The sequence below is a fragment of the Lissotriton helveticus genome, chromosome 8 (assembly GCF_964261635.1).
Source record: "Lissotriton helveticus chromosome 8, aLisHel1.1, whole genome shotgun sequence".
NCBI lineage: Eukaryota > Metazoa > Chordata > Amphibia > Caudata > Salamandridae > Lissotriton > Lissotriton helveticus.
In genome coordinates, this window is record NC_136069.1 from 46,427,186 (window position 1) to 46,445,138 (window position 17,953).

Genomic DNA, 17,953 nt, shown 5'->3' on the forward strand with positions numbered 1-17,953 from the left:
AACTATATATACCTACTGGTGACCGCCAGTAGGTAATATATATATATATGTATATGTATATATATTTGCTGAAAAAACCCGGTCTTGACTCTACTGACTTGAACAATTTCAGACCGATATCTAACCTCCCTCTACTCGCCAAAACACTGGAACGCTGCGTTCTCCTGCAATTGACTCATCATCTGGATAACATCAATCTCCTGGACCCCCTCCAATCTGGCTTCAGACAAGGCTGCAGCACAGAAACCGCGATGCTGAACATCATAGACGGCATTCACGGTTCTCTTGACGCTGACAAGTGCTGCCTTCTCATACTCCTTGATCTGTCCGCAGCTTTCGACACGGTAGACCATAAGCTCCTCATCAAAACTCTGCAAGCAAGAGCTGGCCTCGGCGAGGTGTAGTTCTTGATTGGTTTTCTTCCTTTCTCCACAACCGCTCGCAAATAATAAAACTGAAGAACTTCACCTCCGAAACACAGCAAGTCAACAAGGGTGTCCCCCAAGGATCAGTACTTTCTCCTCAGCTCTTCAACATCTATATGGAACCGCTCGCCAAACTACTCAGGAATGCCAATATCCTCTTCCACCTCTACGCGGATGACACGCAGATCTACCTGGAAACCTCTTCACCTAACGACATCCACAGACTAAATGCTGTCTTAAAAGATGTTCAAGATTGGCTGACAAAAAACCACCTGAAACTCAATCCCGACAAGACCGAAACTCTTCTCATCTCAAACAAAGAAGACAATCCTCTAATCACTGAGTGGCTAAAGTCGATCGATGCTCTTAAAGGTTCTCTCACGCCAACTGATTCCGTTAAATCTCTGGGTTTCACCCTAGACCCCAAACAAACCTTGACAAACCACATTAAGAACTCGGCAAAAAGTGCTTTCTTCAACCTCAGACTGCTGAACAAAATCAAACCTTTCATTCCAAACAAGGACCTTAAACTAGCCACACAATCTCTAGTTCTATCTAGACTGGACTATGGGAATTCAATCCTTACAGGTATCCCCAAATCGCACTTGGCTCCATTAAAAACAACACTACATGCGGCAGCAAGAATGATCACAGGATGCAAACAATTTGACCACATTGCCCCAGCACTCAAAGAACTTGAATGGCTCCCGGTGGAAATGCGTAGCACCTTCAGAACGGCCTGCCTAACCCACAAGGCCCTCCACACCGGTAAACCAGAATACTTGGCAAACAAGCTCAAAAAAGCAGTCCAAAGCAGATATTTGAGAAGCTCCAACTCCCTGTTGCTCATCCGACCAAAAACCAGAAAGAAGAAAACTGCGGACTGCTCCTTCACTGGAAATGCCCCCAAAATATGGAACTCTATCCCCCCGCATATCAGAACTCTACCGTCCTATGCGGAATTCAAGAACCAACTCAAATCCTTGTCCCTCATCCGTTCCCTAGGTCCTAGATAACCAGGATCTCCCACTGAACTATGTGTTATCTCTGTATCCTTCTACCAAAAGTCCTACTGTTACAAACTTCTCCTCCTCCAATATTGTCTTTCGAGGACTGCCTTTATTTGTTACATGTCTTTTTGTTCACCCTGTCATTCCTTTTACTGTAAAGCGCTCTGCTTCCTTCGGGTCTTGTTAGCGCTATAGAAAACTTCTAAATAAATAAATAAAAATATATATATATATATATATATATATATATATATATATATATATATATATATATATACAGCAACAGAATTCAGTAAGTCCAAAAGAATTCAGACGAGCCCGTAGTCCTTGTTAGGTATTTATTGTGGCACAGCAAGCGATCAAGGATAACGCGTTTCGAACAACGCTGGTTGTTCTTGGTCACATGACCCGCGTTCCTCACACACCACCTTTTAAAGGTGTATTCATGTTTATTTAACAATTCGTACTTTATTGTTCCGTGACAAAAGTTTTTGGGTGTTCTGCATATTTTATACATATATGGTTTTAATCAATACCTCTGGTTTGTTTGATGAAAATTCGCAAACATAGTATAATCAATTACACTCATTGACCATATATACCAATATCGTGCATTTGTTGTGATAAAGTGCAAATAACCAGCTTTCGTTTTCGCTCTCATCGTTCCGAGTACTGTGGGCAGTTGTTGGTTTCTAGTTAAGGTTTAGTACCAGTATAAACATATTTCCTTAATCAATTCCTTGAAACAGTAAATCATAAGACAATGTCGGTATAGTACCCTTTTGTTCTCCCTCCCTTTTTAAAAATATATTATACTCCATATATTCATAAACTTGCCTTTGTATACATATCTGATCATACATGCGAGTTCTCTATACCAAAAATTCATAATTTTCAAATATACAGTCCATAATCATTCTCCTGAAATTTCTTCCCATTCCGACCTACAACAAATGGGAGAAGAGAAGGTATTGATATGCTACAATGTTTATAATAGTGCATTATTCTTTCAAGGGGAGGCATGTCATTTGATCTTGTTACAGAAATATACATTTCATAATCCCACATTAATTAGCTGGTCCAGGTTGTGAGGGTGTGCAGGTTGGGGAAATAAAAACAAAGATGTTTTTATGTCTGATGGGTAATCAGTCTAGCAACTTTCAGTCATATTAGTCTTTACAAGGTTTCTTTCTAGTTTCTCCTATAGATGAGAGTGTAACTCTTCATCCATATTCATACCTCCTGGGAACCGGGTTCCTGCCAAAAGAATGAATCTTGACTCCAATTTTCGTAATGCAGCTAATCTATCTCCACCCCTGATGTTGTTCTTAATAGTAGCTAACCCTATGTATTTGGCCGCCGATGTTTTGCTCTGATGGAACTGGTTAAAGTGCCTTGCGGTACTGTATGAAAGGTCTTTATTAGTAATTGCGCGCCAGTGCTCTAGAATTCGTTTCTTCACTGGTGCAGTTGTTGATCCTATGTACCATAGGTCACACGGGCAGCGTATAAGGTATACCACATATTCAGTGGAACATGTGATACGGGGTTTGATCTCCCATTTCTTTTTAGTTTTGGGGAGAACGATCTCATTGCAATTTACACTATCCCTACAGGCCTTACAATTGCCACATTTCCTAAAGCCTTTACTTGTTTTAAGCCAGTCTGTTTCTCTGGGTGCTAGATGGCTCTGTACTAGACAGTCTTTTAAAGATTGCCCGCGTTTGTAAGATATACCTGGGGTAGTACCAATGGAGTTTCTTAGAATTGGATCCTGTCTCAAGATATCCCATCTGTTCTTCAAGATTTTTCTTATTTGATCGGATTGGCCACAGTATTTGGTTATGAATCTGATCTCAGGAGTTTTTGTGTTGGTCTTGGGGATACTTTTCTTATAGCCTTATAGCCCGCCGTAGAGGGCTATACCGGCTATTAAAGGCCCTCTCCAGCGTTAAAGGCCCCGAGCCGAAGGCGAGGGCCTTTAACAAGGGAGAGGGACTTTAATAGCGGTATAGCCCATCTACGAAGGGCTATAAGGCTATCAGAACATTCTGTCACTAGAGGACAGAATGCTCTAACAAAAAAAACAAAGCCTTTTGGAAGCGTGAGGGGATTGGAATCCCCTCAGGCTCCCTGAAGCTTTTGTTCAGAGCCAGAGCTGTGAACAAAGAAACATTGGAATGTTGGAGCTCCAGGCTTATACCAGCCATTATAAGCCCAGAGCACTCCATTGTTTTCAATGGAGCTCCCAACATTCCAATGTTCTAATAGGTGTTACTGGTTACTTTGTCCACTCTCTCTTCAGCCTCTTTCAAGGATTTCTGCGAGTAACCTCGTGCTAAGAATCTCTCTTTCATTTCTTGTTTTGTTTTTTCGAATTGAGATTCCACTGAGCAATTCCGTTTTGCCCTCAGAAATTCACTGAAAGGGATTCCCCATCTAAAGCTGGGAGGATGGGCACTAGATGAGTGAAGTACTGAGTTTCCCGCTGTGTCCTTCCTGAACAGGGTTGTGGTCAAGTGATTATCTTATTTTGTGATTTTGACGTCTAAGAAGTCTACTGTGAGTTGGCTGTAGTGTCTTGTAAATTTCAAATTAACTTCATTAGTGTTCAAACAATCAATGAAGCAATTCAGATTTTGTTCAGAACCCCTCCACACAAAAAGACGTCGTCTATATACCGCGTCCACTTTCTCACATTCAGAGCCCACTTTTCCGTATGGTCCTTCAGAGCACCTGTTTCTCCCACCAGCCAACCAATATATATATATATATATATATATATATATATATATATATATATATATATATATATATATATATATATATATATATTCACTGAAAAAACCATAGGTTATAGACCATATATAGTTAGGAATTAGCATTTAAAAAACCTTATTTTACTCACACAAAACCATTGAAATTCCATATATAGTTAGTTGCACTAACTATATATCGCGCACCCGCAATCCACTGCTGATGATGTCACATATTACATCATTCATGACATGGTCAGTGACATCACTGATGACATCACTGATGACATCTCAAATGACATCACTGATGATATCTCATTTGACATCAATGGTCACATCAATGATGATATCATTAATGTGACAATACAATGCATCTCCTCACACTTTAATATAACCTCTGTTACACCCAGTGTTAAATACAGAGTATAATTTTTGAAACCATTGACACACCAATACTAGTTACTACATACGCACTCACTGATTCCTACGTCTACACACACATTCACTCATTCACCCATACAATCATTCATACATACAATCACTCATCTTTACAACACTATCATATGCACTCATACACCTATACAGACACTCACACTCTGCCACTCATCCATGGAGTTACTCACACACCTAGTCAGTCCTGTAAAGAATCAATCACACTTCCATTTTCTAATCTACACAGTTAAACATAGAGTACCTTACATTTTCAAACATATACTAACACATACTTACTCTCTTATAGAATCACTGATACAAGTACACATTGATCTGCACAGAGTCACACACCTCCCAGCCAGCCATACACACACTCAGTCTCCCATACAAATACTTGTGCAACCAATCAATAACCCATATAGCTACTTATATAGCTACTGATCAACACATGCAGCAGCTTGCACAACAACAGACATACTGATGCACACTTTCAGACAGTTTAGTCACTAACCCGTGCATTTAGTAAGACGCATTTAATCACTCACTCATACAGTCAATCACGCACCTACTAAAACCTTCATTCAGACACTTATACATCCACTCATTCTTCAATATGTAAAACATATTTAAACTTTACAGAAACACATATTCACTGGATGTTGTCATCAGTGATGTCATTTGAGATGTCATCAGTGATGTCATCAGTGATGTCACTGACCATGTCATGAATGATGTAATATGTGACATCATCAGCAGTGGATTGCGGGTGCGCGATATATAGTTAGTGCAACTAACTATATATGGAATTTCAATGGTTTTGTGTGAGTAAAATAAGGTTTTTTAAATGCTAATTCCTAACTATATATGGTCTATAACCTATGGTTTTTTCAGTGAATTTTCAAGGTTTTGTAAATGCTAATTCCTAACTATATATAATCTATAACCTATGGTTTTTTCAGTGAATTTCAATGGTTTTTTAATAGCAAATATCTGTAGCTGTAAAATGTATTCTTCTTTAAATCCCAAAATATATTTTATATGTTTATTAATAACTTTTTTTTTTGTAATTTTTTTTTCTTCGTTCCCACTTCGCGAATCGGGAAGCTTCCCGTTAGCTGACCTTGATGCCGCGAAATAGACCGCGAGCCGGTAAACGTTTCTTTACCGCAACTGCCGCGTTAGAAAACAACATCGTGACGCCTCCCGTCCGCATGACGTTTCGCGTTGTCGCGTGATACGTCATATGACGTACTACGTTAGCGAACTGGTACGCTTACCGAGTCGCAAAGCACAGGTTTCTGGAAGCAAACCGGAAGGCCCTGCAAAGCGTGTAACGTAAACACAGCAGGTCATGTGACTTGGTAATAACACTTTTCATTGGTTCATTTCACTTTTGGTTTCCTAATGATGTAAGACTAGGTCATATAATCTAAAATGAACACTTTTCATTGGTTGAGAACTATTGTTTTTCCCAAATGATGAAAATCCCTCTTTCTTTCCTCACTCTGACTTTCATCATTGTGAGAGAAAGACCCTTTGTTACCAGTGAGCAATGGCTTCTTTAGTAGCTTCAGCTGGTGCTTCCCCACCACCTCCACCACATCCAAGGAAGAGTGGACCGATGTGTGAATGTGTTCACTGTATGCAACAACTTTGACACTTACAGAAGCCTCACCTTCTCCATGCCTCCTACACAGTTCTACATGTACATCATAAATGCAAACAGAACAGAATTAATTATACATGTTAAATGGTTTATTTTTGCTGTTCTCAGAATGTATCAAATTTCACTAAAAACAGTGACTTGAAGGTATTCATCATATAACAGCGGGGAAAAAAAAACACAATCAAAATGATTGTGTTTAAAAAACCCATACAACATAACAAATCAGAATTCAGAACTCCTTAAAGTTAACTTACTTTCCATGACGGCCAAGGATGTCCTATGAACAGCTTACACTCTGTTGTGCTGTTATTACTTTCAACCCGCCACTTTCTGAAAGAAAACCTCCATCGTTTTCAAAAACATGTTACATACAATAAATGACTTCTTGCTCTCTACCACAAGTTTCCACAAGGCCAAATCTTGTCAGACCCATTTATAACTCTTGGATTTCTTGTAAGCCAATCCCGTCTTTTCGCATTTCCGCAACTTTCAGAATTAAAATGTTGAAGATCATTTACACAATCCTGGACTAGTAATATCTTCCCCTTCTTGCTCAATCATGTTCTACATTTCCTATCACACTGATACTGCTTACTATGAAGCAGACTTACACTACCTTTATGACTAGTACAATTATTTAATTCTCTACATCACTTTTAATCACAAAGCAATGTAAAACAGTAGACAGCATTGCAGACTTACATTCCCTCTACTCCATGTTTTGATTGGCTGCTTCAATTAGCTTATAAAAAGAAATAGTTTTTCTGAACTCATTCAAAGTGCACGTATTTCTCAATGACGTCCAGTGTTATGGTAAAAAGTTATGTCTCTGTACTACACTTATCCTCAAGGCCAAATAGTGTAGGAGCCATGAGAACTTCTTGAAATTCCTCAGAGCACATCCCGAGATTCTTTCCCTAAAATTTTGGTTTTAAAAACACCAGGTAAGAGTTTTTAAGGTCATATGGCAATTTTTTTTTGAAAATTAAAACAGAATCATTGCAGAATGACCAGCCATTTCTACACTTTAAATAAGCTGTATAATGTCCTGATGTTATTGAAGGACCATCATGATATATAATTGCTACAGTTACAAAAGTCCTTCCTGATATTGACAACTGTGAAGCCACAAAATTTTTAATTAAAGTTGTCAATTTTGTTCCATCAGGCCTACATCGTTGGAACATTAAAATGACATACTGGCCATATGTTCGTATAAATAATGTGGACATCATTTCAGATTTACATTGGCTACACTCCATGTTGTGATCAGCTGCTTTTACTAGCTTATTAAAAGAGACTGATTTACTGTCTGGCAAAGTTAAATATATAAATCTTTCTGAGTCTACACTAGTAGTACTTGATACCCTACAGTTCTCGCAGTCATGCTGCCATTGATAAGAAAGCCCAAACAGGTGATCTACATCTACACCTTCATCATGCAATACATCAAGCATATACATTAAAAACTCCTGACAATCTTGCTGACTATTTTGAGAGAATTGTGTTTGGCCTGAACATCTGTCTAACAGATTTCGAATTTCAGACACACTTTCTATGTTTGTTCTATCAGTGCTACATTTCTCTAACACAGAATTTAACAAACTGCAAAATCTTTGATCAGAATTGACCACAATCTCTTCTTTTACATTTTCTAGAGAAAACAAAACATTAACCACTACATTAGCATAGCAGTTGACACCAGAACTGTTTTCAAATTGAAAACCAACAACATCTTCAACAGAATCCTTTTTGTTTCTGCTTATAATTTCAGGTTCATCGACTTTTCGTCTTTTTGCTACAACCTCCCCAGTATTGGTCACATTTCTTCGTTTCCGGCCTACCACACGTTTCTCAAACAAAGGATACTGAGGCAAATGTGGCGCATACTCTCTTCTCAACCTATTGTATTCCTTAACACAATCTAGATCCGCACAAATGTTTGTGACATCACACTCAATCAAGTACAATCCCGATAAAGTCCTAACTCGTGACAATGCCACATATGCCATACCCTCCTTGAACACAGAACTGCCAATATTCACCAATGCACAGTCTACACTTAAACCTTGCGATTTATGGATTGTCACCGCATATGCCAAGCAAACAGGAAACTGCTTACGACGAACATATAAGTCTTTTACAAGCAAAAATCTAGCAGAACAACGAGCAATTAGCTGTACTTCCTCAATGCCATCAAATGTAATTTTTTAAAATTCAATTCCATCTCTATTTCTGTATTTCACAAAATCAACAACATTACCCATTGATCCATTTACCAGACCTCTTTCAACATGTAAATTCCTTCTTAAAATTATACGGCAGTTCAAGCACACATTCAGAGTCTTTTCAAAACCCGCAGTTTTAGATATACTCTTCTCTAATGAATCCAATTTTGTTTTCAGATTCTCAGACAAAATAATTGTTGATCCCATATGCTCTACTCTGTCAATAGCTTCCAGTTTCACAATCTCTTGCTTTTCTAAATGCAACATTTTGTTGTTGAATTTGGCACATTCTGCAAGAGTTGGCATCAAACATATTCCAGATTTTTTCTCAGTAACTTTCTGAAAAATATTCTCAGGCACAACATCTTCGTCTGGATATAAATTTGTCAGTAATCGTGCATGTAAAGCTTCTTTCCCATGCTCGGTCACTTTTCCAATTCTAACATCTTGTAGAATAGTCTTGTAAACTTCATCCTTTGCCTGACGCATATTTTCATGCAGTTCAGCATAATTGAAGTTTAACCATATATTGACGTTGCCAATGCTCCCTAAGCACTTCCTGGTATCTTCATGCGTGAGCATTTTGAACACAGGTTGCCCTTTCACTGGTGTCAGCTGCAGAAGATCTCCGAAAACAATGATGTGTTTGCCACCAAATAACACATCATACTCTGTTTTGAGAACTTCTTGCATTCTCAAATGCACAAAGGCAAGCATGACATTAGAAACCATGCTTACTTCGTCAATGATAAGAAGTTTCATTTTCCTCAAGACTCTTGAAACTTCAAAACAAGCATCTCCAGATAGCTTGTGATATTCTAATTTGTTGTCATGCTCCACTGGCAGCATCAGTAAACGATGTAAAGTAATCCCTTTAATGTTATGTGCTGCCAGTCCAGTTGGAGCGGTGACAACACAAGACAGCGATGACTCTGTCCTTTCCTGCAAATAACATGAAATTGCTTTAATAAGGAAACTTTTTCCAGTTCCCGCTTCTCCACTCACGTACAGTCGGACAGGCTTCAACGACGTACATGAGCACTCTTTCTTGTCATGACTTAATCCATGATCAATTTGCATGGTAAGTTCGTCATATATTTTCCTCTGCTCAACGTTGAGTTGTCTTTCCAACTCTTCTAAGTTAACCGCATCCTCCTGAGCATGTGCCATGGCTCTTTCCACTTCATTCATAGCAGTGGCAGCTTCATTTTCGATAAGAGGTCCTCCTAGTGGATCCTGACTCAATGAAGCAGAACTCTGACTGTCCTGAGAACTGTCTCTGGCAATCTCGGCTGCAATCGTTGCTTCCTGCTCAATTTCCACATTCAACATTTCTACATATTTGGGAAAAGCAGGACATTCTATGGTCTCCTTGGCAGCATTGAATGAGTCTTCGTAACAAAGGAAATCTCCAAGCAGTTCCTCTTCTGCACGCCAAGGCTTAAAAAGTTGCAAAAGTGCTAAATAGAAAAACTCCTTTTTTTCAGGAGATTCGCCACTCAATTTTCGATGGTTTATCAAGTGGCATTTTCTTTGCTTGACCAGACATCCCTCACTTCCTATTACAGCATACACTCCTTTCTCAGTATCTTCTTTGATGTTCCTCTTGAATATGTAATTTTGCAGAACCTCATACAGACAAACATTCTCGAGGTGACTGCTTCGATTTGGATAATATGTATCCAACATGTTGCTCTTCAAAATGTCGGTACTGTTTGGCTCCTTTTCCGCCAAATACTCAATTTCCCGCACAGGTTTCAGAACTCGATTACGCGTTGCAGCAAGACCAACACTCGCCCAAACGATACTCCTGGACTTGGCATAGAGACTTGCTGAAGCCAACCGGTCAGAACATTCGTAAGCTCCGATTTCTCGATGCGACAACATCTTCAGACTGAAACTGTACAACTTCTTGCTGAGGCTCTTTTCATGGGAAATGTCCTCCCACATATCCTTCAATTCTGTCTTCTCTTTTTTGGTGATGTAAGATGTCACATACCGAGCCACAGCCATACAGTTATCAGCCACAAACTGTATATCCATGTTAGCATTCCACATGGACAAAATCACCGGGTTGTAGTCGTTGATGTACTTAGACTCTTCGTTCCTCTTCAAATTGTATGTGTTTTTAGGTGATTTCTTCATCACATTATGTCGCAGCGAAGACATCAAACTGTTCACTCTTCCTTTAGAAATCACCGATCGTGGAAAGCCGAAACGACATTTGGTGTAGAACTTGTCTTTGTTCCGGAATTTACGACGACAGTACTTTCCACATCGATGGCTTTGGAAACGTAGAACTTTTTCTCTTGGGCCTTTTTTCTCCTTTGCGTTTGGAACAGCACACGTAGAATACTGTTCTATGAAACTCATCACTGAGTCTTCTGCATCCGTTCCAAATTTAGGTGCATCCTTGATCCACAGCAACATATGTATATGAGGAGCACCTCTTGCTTGGTACTCCTTCCTCCAGAAGAAATCCAACACCTCTCCAAGAGGTGGATTCTTCTTATTCATGATGAAAGACATCATACCTTCAAATCTATGATTGAAGTACCTACATACATTGACTGGATCCAAAGAGCACAGTTCTCCGGGTGTCTTGAATTCGATGTTTTCTACATTAGCATTTGCCTCTCGTAGAAATTCAAGTAAGTCTTCCCAGCCATACTCAGCACAGCTCAAAGTGAGGAACCATGTGGGAGTTCCTAAGTTCCTCAGCATACATTTTAAATCACCATGACGACGGTACCAGTACTCATTAGTACCACGCTGACACGCCATGAGATTAATCAGGTGAGAATCTAAAATACTGTCTTGGACATTGACTTTATCCATAAAGTCACTTGCCGAGATGTTTTGCATGTGTATACCACTTTTCAAGATGTGGTTCACTGCATATGACAGTCCAGACAGATCGCTTTCAAACAGGAGATGAAACAAATAAGGAATGCATTGTCGAAACCTAGGATCTCCTGCATACAATCGCAAAGTCCGGTATTCAGAAGCAGGAATTTGATGAGGTCGCTCATCATATCTTCCTCCCTGACCTGTTGGAAAAAGCTGTGGGAAACACCGAGCTTCCAAACTTTCCTCCCAAACACTAATGGGACTCCCTTTCGCTTGTTTCATTTGAAACAACTCAATAGCATTCCCCATGACTTCCTTGGAATGCAAAGGATGAACACTATAATGTTCATATATTTCTTCACTAGTACAGGGTTCTACTTTCTCAATTTGACCAGCACACAAATCGCTATCCTCTTCCTCACTTACTTCCTCTTCTGCAACATATACATTTTTATAGTATTTATTATTTTTTTTCAAATACAATGTTGCCCTTTTGACTTTCCTAACATCTACTAAATCTTGCCATATTTTCTTATTCTTTGTCGGAACCCCATTAACTAAGATAACAAGAGGTTCCTCTTCCACTTTTTCTACTCCAATTGTGTTAATGTTTTTCTTCAAATCTAGAGGCAAATAAACAACTCTTCCCTTTAATCCTCTCTGTAAATCTGATGGAGGCAATTTCCCTGTCTTTGGCTCCATTCTTACAATAGCCTGAAAGGGATGGATACTTTGAATCAAAATAGATTCATAAGTATTTAAATCCTTCAATTCAGAAGGAATCTCAACCAATTCCAGATTATTATGAACTGCTCTAGCAGGCATCTGGTTTTGATTTAATTTGTTACAACAATAAGTACACACACGTTGATCCAATCCCAAATCAAAACAATTTTCTACCATCAAGTATGTTGTAAAATCCTTCCATTCACTATTATTTTCCCTTTCACTTTTTCCATATAAATCCACTAACTTAGTCTGATTCTTATAATAAGTGCGTCGACAACACACACAAGTGAAATTTGGCCTCTCACTTGATTTCACCTCAAACGTCGCAATTTCCCTCTGGAAATTATCTGTACTGGAAACCTGTACACTATCTTCCACATTACTCTCTTCTTCTTGGTCAATTTCAACATTCTCCTCTTTACTTCCAAAGTAACAAAACTCAATTTCTTCACATATATTCTTCACATCTATTTCAGAACCATGCAAAAGAGCAGCGCATAATTGTTTAAGCATAATTGCTGGACTCTTAGCATAATACAACATTCTAACTAATTTCCTCACTTTATTATGATGCACTGCTAGCATCCTGAAATGATGAAAAACACTCTGGCATACTCTCCTGGAAAGACAAGCCAGTGAATGACCATGCAAACCTATCACTTCTCTCACTCTGCAAGGATCTAATTCTTGCAACAACTTCATTTTCTGCTTCAAACTTTTCTTATTAAATGACCGTATAAAATCACAAAGCAAATTGATGGAATCCTGTCGTACACTGCAAATACTACTACACTTCCAGGTGTACACAGGACCCTTAGGACGTCTCCCTAAAACCTCCTTACCTAACACCTCTTCTATCTCTGTTCTCACAAGTTTTTCTTTTTCAACTGGACAACCATCTTTCACTTCATAAGCTCGACCACTGGTGTCAACTGCATGCACCAAATCATTATCCTGGAAATAACTCTCCTCATTAAAAAATGCCTCAGAGCTTGAACTATGCATCCATTCTCCAGAAAAAACTTCACAAAAATTACTACGATTAACTATTCTCTTCCATCTACTATTTCTTTTGAAATCATAAATTGCCTTGTTTAGCTTCCTAATTCTATTGATTGTCAAAATAAATAACTTACGTTTAATTTCAAATGCCTGATCAATAACTTTCTCAACTATTTTTTTTCTCTTATAAAAAACCACTTTCTGTTGACCTTTCTTAATATTTTTTAACAAATTCCCAATTATCCTGTTGCGGAACATTCGTTTACGAATGTCCCTAAACTGTTGTTTCCTTCTACTTTCATGCATAGAGTTATCTCTTACTCTAGCAGTAACATTTCTCATTGGCCTTTCCTTACCATTTGAATTGTTTCTCCTTTTCTGGACTGAAACATTTTCTGTAGTAATATTTTTTTTACTAGACATATTTCTTATGACTGTTTTTGGACTCTTACCCGGTGCTTTCTTGGTGACTTGACAAATCTTTTTGTTAGAGGACTGCTGCATTATTCCATGGTCCTGCTGTCTTTGACGTTTTGCAGCCTTTCTCACTCTTTCTTTGCTTGGCATCCTAAAATCTTGAAATAATCTGCAGTTGAATCTGTGGTAAAATATAATAAAAAATGTTATTAACCACTATTACCCAACAGTAAATTAATAACAGTCATCAAAAACTTAACACACTACTTAAGTATATAATATACTGAAGCCTATCTCCAATTTTTCACTGAACAGGACTCATCTCTTCTTAACCTTGGATAAACCTCACCTACTCTGTGTCCCCTGCACATAATTAAATGTAAAGGGGCAGATTTATATTAACTAGCACATCCCCAGGGATGCACCAGTTAACGTGCACCGCTGCTCTGCCACCCACGGTGTGCCGCATTTACAATCAGATAGGACAAAGCTACATCAAAACCCTGCGCCTGCTTGAAGCAGGCATAGATCTTGACGCAGGTAGGCTGAAAGCTAAAGCAACAACTAAGTGTCGTGTGCAGAAGTTACAAAAAAGGAAAAATGGCGTTTAAACCAGTAATGAGCCCATGCTAACTTAACACAGAGTAAAAATAGCCAGGATCTACATCAGTTTGGGGTTCACGAACCTGGCAGGTACAAGGCACTAAGGCTTTCCACCGTGCATGTCTCATCCCAAATCATATGTTGTTTGTGAATGAAACAATTTCCCAGACCAAATGCTTTGGATTGGCTACTTCTAAAAAATTAAACACCCCTACTATCCCGGAGTTAGAGGAATATGATAGTTGGAGTAATTTTACTCGTTGTCCATTAAAGATTTACAGGCCCTACTCCGTAATTCTTCCTTTAACATTTCCAGTATAAATCCAAAAGGTTGACTGCTTTGGCAACGTGCCTTATCCACGGTTTAATAACGCTGCCTTTTGCTTTATATAAGTTTTCAAATTGTATGAAATATATACCAATAGGTCGTTATTAACCTTTAGGTAGTGGTTTTCTTCATGAGGTCTGGTCGCTTCCATACACATACAGATTTTCAAAGATGATCAAGAAGTTTATCTGAATGGAGAGGAATGCACTGAGACGCCAGATCATTCACTAATGTGTAGGCACATACAGTTACACGGTTCATGCAACAAACACCGACCAAATATGGCTTGCGTGTTGCAAGGCACACCAGTTCCTGCTATCATCCCCACGTTCAAGTTCTTGGAAAATGGTAGTTATTTGAGGCTCAATAATGAAGATTGTTCTGGGTTAATTAAAAGTATTCATTTTATCGTAACAGTAAATGAACGGGTTATTTGCTGCAGAAATGTTCTATTTCCTCCCACACATGAACATACGGAGTTTTCAATCTGGCCACAAATACCAACCTTGGGAGCACATTTCAACGGCATGACAAGAATAAGAGCTCTTTTGTCTCAGAGAGAGGTGGCCTTGACTTCGGCCCGTGAAACTTTCGTGCTTCACATAGCGAACACCCGTACAGAGTTGCAGACCCTTTTAAATACAGATTCGCCTTTCCATTTCAGCAAGATGGTTCAGACTATCTCTAACGCGTCCTCCACAAAGGGCCTGGCGCACTTTTTTAAAGTTGTTACCAGTGGTCTCGTGACTTCATTTGAGAAAATCTTTGGAGTCATCCCTACTTTCTTTCATTCTATTTTTTCCACTCTGCTTCGTGGATTCCCATTTTTACTTGCATTACCAGCGGACACTCTTGTGCTTTTTTACATTTTTAAATATGGATGTCCCTCCTGTGCAAGCTCCCGCCCTACAGCTGCTGACACTGTTCCGCAATCGCATGCTAGAATATTATGGCACAATGCCGTTGGCGATATTAAGCACGGCATATGGATTATCTTTTTGATTCTCCTACTTCACCTGTGTCCAGCCTGTATTTCACTGCCTGACCTGTGATTTCCATTGGGCCATTGATTTGTGTCTCTGCGGACCGGTTTCTCCTGACGTCGACTTTAATCAGCTGATGACTCCTATCATTACTCACGAGTTGGTTTGTCCTGGCGAAAGGATTATGGCTGTGGCATTGATGCATGGACTAATTGGTCCCTGGAATTTACTGGCGGCAACACAGTCTTTCTTGGAACAGAGCTTTCTTGAAAACCCACCGAGCTGTCCTCTGATGTTGATAGAGGATCCGGTGCTGGGAGAGCACGTATGTTCTTTTCCGCTTTTAAATTGGATGGCTGAACTCTTTTCGGATGAAGACGGTGACTTCCTATTGGAGGCTGTTGCAGCTTATTTTGCATACACAGTTATGTCATAGACCTTTTTCATGTTTGATATGCTGAGTACTAGCATTTCATTGACAATTCATTCACTTATTTGTCAAGTTTTTATTATTTAGCTTGCCTATTGGCTTAAGACTCGATAAAGTACTTGGCTGTTTTATTTTTCTTTAGCATTAAATTTTCCTAGTTTTTAATGTTTTACCTTGCGGACCGTCCACATATAAACTTGCAATCTGCTCTCATGAGATGGCACTTCTATTATCTTATTCAGTTCGTTTCCGGATCATGGGGAGGTGTCATCTAGGTCCTGGATATCTTTACACCGTGTTAAGTTAGCATGGACTCATTACCGGTTTAAACGCCATTTTTTCCTTTTTTGCAACTTCTGCACACGACACTTAGTTGTTGCTTTAGCTTTCAACCTAATAGTTCATCGTGATTTACATGACAATAATATGTTATTGCTCTACTATCTGCTTTACTTGTTAAACTATATCTGTACAGCGAGTGCTGAAGTTTCAAGAACAACACGATACAGAATTGTTATGAGGTCTGATCTCCACGACTTCATACTCATAACATAAGTGCAGCTTCTGCCAATTCTGGGCATGAGGCGGGTTTTATATTGCTTTGCCGAACACACATACACAACACTTGATGCGGTTCACATGAAGAGAGAGCTGGTGTATGCTGATGTGATTCCTTCAAATCTAAGACACTAAAGTATCGGCACGCCCTAAACCAACACAAAGAGACCTTCTCAGCAAATAATATATTATGTGTATTAGGGAGGGTGAGATATAAGCAGCCGCGGGCCGTGGAGGGAGTTACGGTGGGGCAGGGAGGCGGGGAGGGGGAGGGGCAGGGTGGAGCCCTCTCCACCCTGCCCCTCCCCCTCCCCGCCTCCCTGCCCCACCGTAACTCCCTCCACGGCCCGCGGCTGCTTATAAGTGTTGCTAACTCTTATTCATTTACAGCATGTTAACATACTGTCACCATTCGCTTTTTATGTACTACTAACTATGCTGGTAATTTTGCTACTGATAATATGTGTACTTGTATAATCTAAGATACTACGCCTGAGAAGACGGCATTAGTAAATAAACATTTCAAATACACATGTGTTCTTCTTAACTCCATGTTCTGGTTTCTAAGAAATATATAACGACCGACTGTTCATGAGTTCCACGTATCCTGAGGTACTATAAGTTCATATTCTGGATTGTCTAAACATTGAGAGTTTGTTATATCCAATGTGACACTGTACCTAGCTTGCTAAGGGGTTTTGATTACTAAGGTGAGTTTTGGTACACCCTAATTCGCCGAGGTTCCAATCCTCTGTCCACAGTTCTGTCTGAGAACAGAAACCCTGCGACAGGGACACCCCTGAGCCTTGCTGGAGCTTCATCACACTTGCGATACAACTCCAGCAATGCGCCACCTTTACGGCACAGATACGTCACGCATCTCTGCTGTTTTTGCCCCATGATGCGCCGCATTGTAAATGCAGCACACCATAGGTGACGGAACAGCGGCACAGAATGACTAACACATCCCTGGTGATGCGCCAGTCATCATAAATCTATCCCTATGCTTCTTATCTTGTTAGAGATGAACCGCCATATGTATCATCAAAGTTTTTTGCATTTCCTAAATACCGAACTTTAAGGAATAAATAGCGATTCTTTACCATTCCTAGTTTGCGATGAGCTATTTGCTAATTACAAATTACCCATTCATTTCCATGCAGCAGGAGGCCCATAGGAATGAAGGTGTAATTTGCGATTAGCAATTACCTCATCGCAAATTACGAATTTTTCCGAGGGTGCAGGGGTGTCTCAAGAACACCCTGCTGCACCCCTGAAAAAGAAATTTGGGGGCATATGGCGCACATAAATTTTGAAAACATTCCTTTACCTCAAAAACGATTTTCAACTCATAATTTGAAAACACTGCACATGGGGAAATGACTTAAAATGTCCTTAAGACACATAAAAGCGTTTTTTGATTGCCTTTGCAGCATGTTTCAGTCACCTTTAACATGCCTATGTAACGCAAACATTCAAAATGTAAATTTGCCATGCACAGGTGGGAGCATATTTACAAGCAATTTGCTCCACAGA

At 39.4% G+C, this 17,953-nt stretch overlaps 1 protein-coding gene across 3 annotated transcripts in view; it reads right to left on the reverse strand.

Moving 5' to 3' along the window:
- The window catches only part of LOC144772324 (uncharacterized), a 517,545-nt gene that overhangs the window by 260,342 nt on the left and 239,250 nt on the right, over positions 1-17,953 (reverse strand). The window contains exon 13 of one of the 3 annotated variants that reach the window (XR_013599715.1): positions 1,779-2,379. The exons of the other annotated variants lie outside the window; for them this stretch is intronic. The gene's annotated coding sequence lies outside the window, so the exon portion shown is untranslated. Of the gene's footprint in view, positions 1-1,778; positions 2,380-17,953 lie in introns of those variants that run through there. 3 annotated transcript variants of the gene reach the window in all.